The sequence below is a fragment of the Triticum dicoccoides genome, chromosome 1B (genome assembly GCF_002162155.2).
Source record: "Triticum dicoccoides isolate Atlit2015 ecotype Zavitan chromosome 1B, WEW_v2.0, whole genome shotgun sequence".
Lineage (NCBI taxonomy): Eukaryota > Viridiplantae > Streptophyta > Magnoliopsida > Poales > Poaceae > Triticum > Triticum dicoccoides.
The window spans coordinates 633,431,529-633,440,431 of record NC_041381.1 but is presented as its reverse complement, the minus strand read 5'-3'; the positions used below and the strand labels follow the sequence as shown (position 1 = coordinate 633,440,431).

General features: G+C 44.5%; 1 pseudogene; it reads right to left on the bottom strand.

Annotated features, from left to right (window-relative positions):
* Nucleotides 1–1,597: 1,597 nt before the first annotated feature.
* On the bottom strand, nt 1,598–7,747 carry LOC119350750 (annotated as a pseudogene).
* Nucleotides 7,748–8,903: the final 1,156 nt, after the last annotated feature.

Sequence of the window (8,903 nt, the reverse complement as noted above, 5' to 3'; positions counted from 1 at the left end):
ACTCCAGGAGAACAGCAGGGAACTACTAAGGGCCTCTTTGATTAGTAGGATTGCAAAAACGCAATAATAGAAAAAAATGTAGGATGAGAATGACATGTTCATTGGATCCCTATATGATTTGAGTTTCTTTGATTGTATCACGGAAAAACAAAGAATTACTTTTAAGAGGTTGCAGTGGATGCTAGAATTCCTATGAAATATACTCCCTCCGTCCGAAAATTCTTGTCTTAGATTCGTCTAGGTACAGATAGATACGGATCATGCCCTTAGAAAAAATTCCTACGGGATTCAATCCTACGAATTAAACGACCAACCTAGGAAAAATTCCTAAGGATTCTAATCCTGCAAAGATCCTATGAAAGTCTTTTGAATAAAAAAGGCCGTAAAGCGCGTACGTGGCAACGGTTTGATCAGCTCAATGGCTGAGAACACTTAGAGTCACTTGCTTTTAGTTGCCTGCTGTTTCTACTTACACAAAAGTAACCCAAACTATCGCAACCAAACAATGGAGCAGAGACGAAGGAGCACCCTCTTGTGTAGTGTTATATGACTTGATAGCAGGCACATATATCAGCCACGCAGTCTGAGAAGTCATTTCCCACGAACACAAGGCACCAACGAGCACAAGTTGTGGTGAGGTCGGCACAACATCCATGCTGAGACACCAGCGCAAGGCTCAGAACCCCTCGGTGTCTGAACTTCGAGCTGGCAATGATGTGAAGGTTCCGGAGCCATTTAGGCACCTCTCTTCCAGGAAATCTTGGCGAGCAGTGGTGAATCCAGGAACAAAACGAAGGGTGGGCTCAAAGTTAACGGCGAGAAAACTAATGTCATTTCAAAGAAAATAAGGCATTTCAGTAAAAAAAAGCATTATCTTCTAATCCTGTTGTCCAAATAAGCTAAATAGCTAATATTTTGCCAGGGTACTACTGAAAACATATGTTTTATTACTGCATTTTCTGGGGGTTTTAAATATAAAAATTTGAAGGGAAGTTTAAATCTATCTACCTAAATAGTTGATATCTCCTAGTCCTTTTTTGCTCCAAACAAGATAAAACTTTCCTAGATTACTACTGGAAACATGAAGTATTTGCTAGATTTTTTTAAAAGAACTTTATCGATTTTTTTGCGGGAAAAGTACATCAAAATTTTAACCAAATTCTAAATTTATTTAGCAAAATATGGTCATTATCTCCTAATCCTTTTTCTTCTAATAAGCTCAAAATTTGCCAGATTGCTACTATATATTTGGTGTTGTGCTGTCCGCTACTTGCCTGTGGGCTGTTGGTGTTGTTCGGCTGAGAATGAGAGATTGGGTTGCTGGGCTAGGACGTGTAGTAGTAATTTTTTTTTGTATATTTGGAGGGTAGGCTACAGCCTGTTCAAGCCCCCCTACTGGAGTCGCCACTGCTGACGAGGCTTTTTTTTTAGATAAAAGGCATGCGCCCGACTTTAAATAAAGTCACCAGGCAGAGTCACATCACAGGCCCCAAGACAACACATAAGCCGAGCAGAACAGAGTTAAGAAAGTACGAATACATGGCAGCCAGCTGAACTTGGCACGCATGCCAGCAGAGAGACCAAAATAACCGATCAATTAAGCCATCCTCCTAGAGCGCCACAGCAGGGAAGACGCCGTAGATCTCATCTTAGGTAACATGTCGTCGAACGCCTCTAGGTCCCCTTCCTTAGTCAATGATCTCCACTGCTGCAAAAAGACATTGGCTTTAAATAAGCAAATCACAGGGTTAGCCGGGAAAATGTGTTCGATAGTGAACTTGTTTCTAGTAGTCCACAACGACCAACTGATCGCTGCCCAGCCAACCCGGAAAACCCGCTTAGACCGGCCTGCTAAAGTATTAACACAACGCCGCAGATCCTCAAAAGAGGAAGGATGCCAATTAACATGAAGCCAAAGTCTAATGCAACTCCAGACAAATTTAGCCAAAGAGCACTGAAAAAAAATATATGCTCGGAGTTTTCAAGGGCCCCACACAGCGCACATCTATCAGAGCCCGGCCCGTTCCTCTTCTTAATTTGATCGGCCGCAGGGAGTTTTCGCCGGTAAGCTTGCCACAGAAAAAACTTTATCTTAGGGGGGATACGAGCTGGCCAAATATCCTTGAATTTGGGTGTGCGGGCACCCGAGATAATTTTGGAGTAAGCAGATTTAACTGAGAAACGCCCCGAGGCAGACTGAGGCCAGACCACCGAGTCATCTTCCTCCGAGAGCAAGGGGAAGCAGGCAGTAAGACATTGCCAATCATCCAACTCCACAGGAGAAAGAGAACGCCGGAACACTGCTGGCGAGGCTGTCATTCCTAATGTCTCAAAATCCTAATGTGTCATAATTCACCTCATACTAACACATACATGGATAACCACAATCGTGAAAACCCAATGTGAATCGTCTTGTATAGTGAGCAAGCATAACATGTGATTGATGCTCTTCAGCTAGCTTATATATTACCTTCTCTTCTGAGAGTGATGTGTCACACTTAAACTTGATATATCCACCTTTTGATTTTTTGCATTTGTTGTTGTACCACGTATGATTTTAGTTGTGGCAATAATTTATATCGTCTCACTCACTCATGCCCTTACTAGCCTTACTAGCCTTAGGCAAGTTGTTGTTCACGGCATGTTAGGACGCATGCCCTTATATTACTACCCTTAGGCAGGTTGTACAAAGATATAATTAATCTTCTTTAATTCAATTTGTAAAAGTGATGCTTATAGCAACATATTTTTACCATCAGATGCATCTATCTATTATCTAGTACTCCCTCTGTTCACAAATTTAAGATGTTTTGGATATTGCAATATGAACTACATATGTACTGAAATGAGGGAAGGGAGGGAAGGGAAGGGAAGGCCTCAGATCCACTCCTCTCCCGCTACCCTCGCCTTCTCCGCCAATGGAGAGAAGGGAAGGGAAGGCCCCAGATCCGCAGCGGTGATCCGAAACCCATCCAAAACCTAGCCGCCTCCCGGGTCGCCTCCGCCCGGGCGACTCCGGAGGATTCTCCTCCGTCCCCTCGAGTCCCCTTCATCAGTGTGCCCCTGGCCGCGGCCGCCGCCGATGCCGCCAGCGGTGGCGGCATCCTTCTCGTCTAAAGACGGAGGGGAGGAGAGTGCACTGTGGCGGCGGCTCCATGGGCGGTTGTGGAGTGGTGGCAACGGTTCAAGGGCGGCGCGGCCTGTAGCCGTGACCTGAAGCGGGAGCGGCGTCTTCGCGACAGGTGGTGCGCAACATCGGCACCAATCTCCGATGGTACGGTGGTGCGTCGGATCAGGGCCGAAGGATCTGATCTGGGTCGTCCCCTACCATGGACTGTTTGTGGTCGTGCGCTGCGGCTGCCTTCTCCGATGCTGCTCCGACCGATGGTGTGGGGGCCTGCTGGTGTGCTCGAATAAAGGCGGCGATCCTAGGGTTCCTCTTGCGCCAAGACGAAGATCTGCCTGACGCCTGTCCTTCCTGATCTGGCTGGAGTGGCGGGTTCCGGAAGGCTCCGCCGGCGAACTCCCATGGGCGTGTTATGCCCGGAGATTGCTGGATCGGGTGGGATTCGGTCGTGCCCATTGGTTCTCCGTTAAGGAGCGAGTGGCGTGGAGCTCTGCTATTTGTTGCCATCAGGAGATATGTTTAGCTTCATGGTGAAATCAGAGGCGGAGAATGTCATGGAAGCTGAGATTGGAGGACTAGTAATGTTGATTGGGGCCTACAGTGTTGAGGAACTTGCTTGGAGTTTCGGGATTCGTAGCAGCGGTATGTAAGTGGGGGCGACAACACATGTGAAGTTTAAAGTCTTGTCTTTCAGGATGAAAATCCTAGGTTTGGCCTTAATTGGTTGTGTCTGGCAATGGTCTTGTTGAATGCATTATTTTGGGAGCGAGGATTATCTCCAGGGTGAAAACCCAAGATCTACAATCAGGCGACGACGGTGTTGGTGCACCATTTCCTCCTTCGAGGCGTCGCTTTTGGAGAACCTGGACATCATGTGTTATCTTGGTGGTGGTTGTGCTGCTGCTGCTGCAAGGCCTGAAACACTATAGCATGACTTTTTTTTAGTTTCGTCTTTTTTTTGATTGTGTGCATCCGTCATGTTATTAGGGCATCACGTTATTGCAGAGGCTGGGTATAATTGGTATCTTCGTGATATTAGTATATACTCTTTGTCGAAAAAATGTACTGAAATGAGTAAACAAATACGTTAAAATGTGTCTATATACATACGAACCAGAAAAAAGATAGAACAACTTATATTTGTGAACGGAGGAAGATAAGAGGCAAACAAGTCTAATGTGCTATGTTGATTATGTGGGGTGTCCTAGTTATAAAGAACATCATCATTTACAATTGAATGCACAAAAAAAAACATATTTGTGTTGTACACGGTTCACGCATGTGACTCCATCGTCCGCGTCAGAAGGCAATTCCCAGCAGTTGCTATCTACTCCCTCCGTTCCGAAATATTTGTCTTTCTAGGCATTTCAAATGGACACAACATACGGATGTATATAGACTTATTTTAGAGTGTAGATTCACTCATTTTACTCCGTATATAGTCACTTGTTAAAATCTCTAGAAAGACAAATATTTAGAAACGGAGGGAGTATACTGGATGCATGCAAGCAACGAAAACACTCATGATATCGCCAATATACCACCATATACACTTACATTTTTCTATCATTTAAGCGGCAGAGAACACCAATGTACTTTAAAATTGAGTCAATTACACTGGTGGTGCTACAACTTGGCGTAAACGGTCACTTTGATGCTAGAAGTTGTGGCGTACATTGAGGTGGTGCAAAAACTTGGCATTAACGTGCAAATACGGTGCTTATCTCATTTATGTACGGAGTAGGTACTGACTAGGTGCGTGGGGCCCTCTGTCAGCCATTGCACCAGAGAGAAGGGGTGTGTGGCTTGATTTTTTGGAAAACACCCTCGAAATATTTATTTTCACAAAAAGCCCCTGTTGACGTGGGAGTGGCATTTTTTCACCTCTATGAGGAGTGGGTCCCCTCTGTCAGACCAGTGTGAAAATTAAATTAAAAGGGACGCCGCCTGGAGTCGAAGCCATGTCCGACTACAAACCGCCAACACGGCTAACCAATACGCCAACAAGATCTTATGTTTAATTTGGATAAGAAAGCTATATGTACTAACCTGGCAGCATGGTGAGCTTTTACGGGCTGCACATAGTACATATAGCTTTAAAATTTATTTGTAAAACATAACTAATAAAAAATATGTTCACATATTTGTGTGATACAAATATTATACATGAAAATGATTATTAGTAAATGATAACATTTAAATATACATCCTTGCATGATATAAAAAATATTTAGTTAATATGGACATTTAATAAAATTAAAATAATTAATTAATACGTAAATATTATATAGTCACAGCTTAGATTTAAATTATAGAAAATGAATATTCATATGAGCAGTTTAAAATATAAATTATCATTTTTTTGTTATAAAAACATTGAACTATACAAACGTGCATATAATTATTGAAATGTTGTATACCTAAAATAATTTTATGAATTGTAATTTAACTTTGTAAATTGTAAATTATGAAAACACTGTTATAATTCATAAATATTTTTTAAATAATATGTGAAATTTTTATAAACACAAATATTCATTCATTATTTTTATTACTGCGATTATAATTTAGATTTTTTTAAAACACTTATAATTTTGATTCTTTCTACAGAAAAATAAGAAAAACTAACAGGTGCAGAAGAAACCGCAAGATCTGCCCATTTAACCTCCACCTGCGCTGCCATTACAATAGATAAAGTTTTTACCCGTTCCAGATGAAGGAAACCGAACGGGTGCAGTGGTTTGCCGCCTTGTTTGCGTGGGCGTTGTTGTGGGTTCGATCCCCACCAGCCACATCTAGCTTTTTGTTTTCTGTATTGGGTGACATGCGGGACTCACATCTCACAGAGGTGACAAAATCTTCCCACGTCAACATGGATTTTAAAAAAATAAATATTTCGAGGACGTTTTTGAAAAAATCAGGCCACATGGCCCTTCTCTCTGGTCGAGCGGCTGACCATGGGCCCCATGCGCCTAGTCAGCACATACTCCGTACATAAACGAGATAAGCACCGTATTTGCACGTTAATGTCAAGTTTTTACACCACTTCAATTTACACCACAACTTCTAGCATCAAAGTGACCATTTATGCCAAGTTGTAGCACCACCAGTGTAATTGACTCTTTAAAATTCATGGTACATGTCTTGGATGTATCAGCATGAACAAACAAGCTACAATGGGAGGCGGTGAGAGAGGACGTGTTAACAAATTGTATGTCCATTTTGACCAGCTCGACCATGCCAACATGGTGGTGACTTCTGAATCAACATTAGCTTTAGAGTGACACAAAAAGTTATTAGTCGGTGAGTAAGAACCACACGGAGTTACACCGTACAAGGACAAGCATCAGCCTGATCTGATCTACAGTATCATATACATAGCCGGCCACCACAGCAGCAGCCGCACTACGATAACACGGCACCCTTGCTGGACCAAGGGTCCCCCAGGTTGGGCCAAACTTAACGTGGTGGCTCCTTTCTGGATGCTGATGGTGCAACCAATCTTCATGGCATCTGTGTGGTTTCTGAAAATCCCCCTTGTACAGTTTTCTTATGACTTTATCTCAGGACAAAGTGATGACCAGAGATAACCTGAGAGGAGTTTTTTTTTCCGATAAGAGTCATTCTATCATTTGTTCTGTGAATGCATCGTAGCTAGGCTTGCATGTTCGTCTTTAGGAATAAGCAGCAAGGTCGAGTGAAAACATACATCCTTTTCCAGTTCATCAAGTTCTGTTTTTGCCATTCAAGCAATTTTGTCCACTTCATCAATATCTTTCTCAATTCGCAGCTTAATGGCTACAAAAATTTGTTGTTGTGCATGACTATAAGCGATGTGAAATTTCCACACTCTATTTCAGATAAATGTTTGGGTCTGCTAAAGCACACGGGTTGTCACCTTTCATGGCACTTGCTTTTGTAACTGCTTTTGATTCCTCATTGGCAGTCTGCAAGCAAAGGCACACGAGACTACTATGAGAATCAATATGTGAGCATAACAGCAGAAGAAGCAGAAACAGAAATAAGGAAATTAGACCTGGAGTTTAGTCAAGAGACTCATCAGCTGAGCAATTAGGCTCTCAATTCCAGCAACCTGTCATTAATCTGAAGTGCAAGAACTAAGAAATAACATCAGAGACTAGTAGAGAGTTAGAGAGTTTCCTAGCTAAACAGCATGCACCTTCTTCAAGAAGCCTTTTAAAATTGACAAAGGTGTCGGGCTGATGCATTCCCATTTCAACATCCCCCTCATCTCTCGAGGAATCCCGCCGGGGAAGCTCAAAGGAATCCTGCAAAATCAGAATGTTTATATGACATGTAACCTGCAGTAAGGCTAGCTTGATTGTTATGGATGTGACCTAGTGTGTGTTAGACATATATTTGGTAGTAGAGATTGCCCAGGATTAAATAAAGTATTTTCATCTTATCTCTAGGAGGTGTCTTGTCCTTCAAGTCTTGTACTCAATATATACTCGCCCCCGAGGCTCAATAACATATCCATAATATTCTGTCAATCTTCTCTCTATCCTTCTAACATGATATCAGTCTTACCTCGATCCTAAACCCTAGCCGCCGCTGCTTCCGCATCCGCGCGCCGCCCCCGGGGCGGTCGGCCTTCATGACCGCTGCCGGGGGCCGCGCCGCCTGTACCTAGGGTTCGTCCGCCGATCGTGTTGATCGGCTGCTCTAAGAGAGTCTTTTTCCCAATCAATTGATCTCGATTTTTCTCTCTCGCCGGTTGTTTGATCGTTGTTACCTTTTGGTTTTCCGATCCACGATCGTCGATCGGTTTGCGTCACTCGCCGCCGCCAACGATCCCCGCGCCTCTACTCCGACTTTGGCATCGACTCCACCGGCGTCTTCTCCGACTTAAAGGCCTCGCGCGATACACGACATCCTGAAACGGCCGCCGTCCGCACCTCCGTTCGCATGTCAGTCCACCAATCATTCGTCGTCTCGATCGGATCGGAATCCTAGTATCCTACAGCAACTCGCTCGCCCCGTTTCATCATTCGCCGGACGACTACGCGCGTATGGCCGGGTGCTCCGTCCACCGTCCACATCCAGCTAGCTTGCACGCGATGTTTACATGCACGCACATGTGTTGTGGATCTACATATACCGTAAGCGAGTAGTGGACTGGACGTGGACATCTCGAGCTGAACCCGAGCTGCATGTCACCGCTCATGCAGGAACCAAGCCATCTGTGTGCTGGCGCTGCATCGGCCCTTGTGCCGGTCAGTCAACCGAACTGCGCGGCTCCTTGTTCGCTCGCGTGTTTGCGCGTGTGGATGCTGGGCTAGACGTGCTGCTTCCCTGACATATGGTGCTTGGCCTTCTGTTGAAGTCGTTGGGGAACGTTGTAGAAAATAAAAATTTTCCTACGGTTTCACCAAGATCCATCTATGAGTTATCTAAGCAACGAATGATAGAAATGCATCTACATACCTTTGTAGATCGCGTGCGGAAGCGTTCAAGAGAACGTGGATGATGGAGTCGTACTCGCCATGATCCAAATCACCGATGACCAAGTGCCGAACGAACAACACCTCCGCGTTCAACACACGTACGGAGTGGATGACGTCTCCTCCTTCTTGATCCAGCAAGGGGGAATGAGAGGTTGAGGAAGAAGGCTCCAGCAGCAGCACGACGGCGTGGTGATGGTGAAGAGGCAGTACTCCACAGGGCTTCGCCAAGCACTTAACGGAGGAGGAGAGGTGTTGAGGGGGGGGGGGCTGCGCCTTGGATGTGTTGTGCAGCCCTCCCCTCGCCCCTC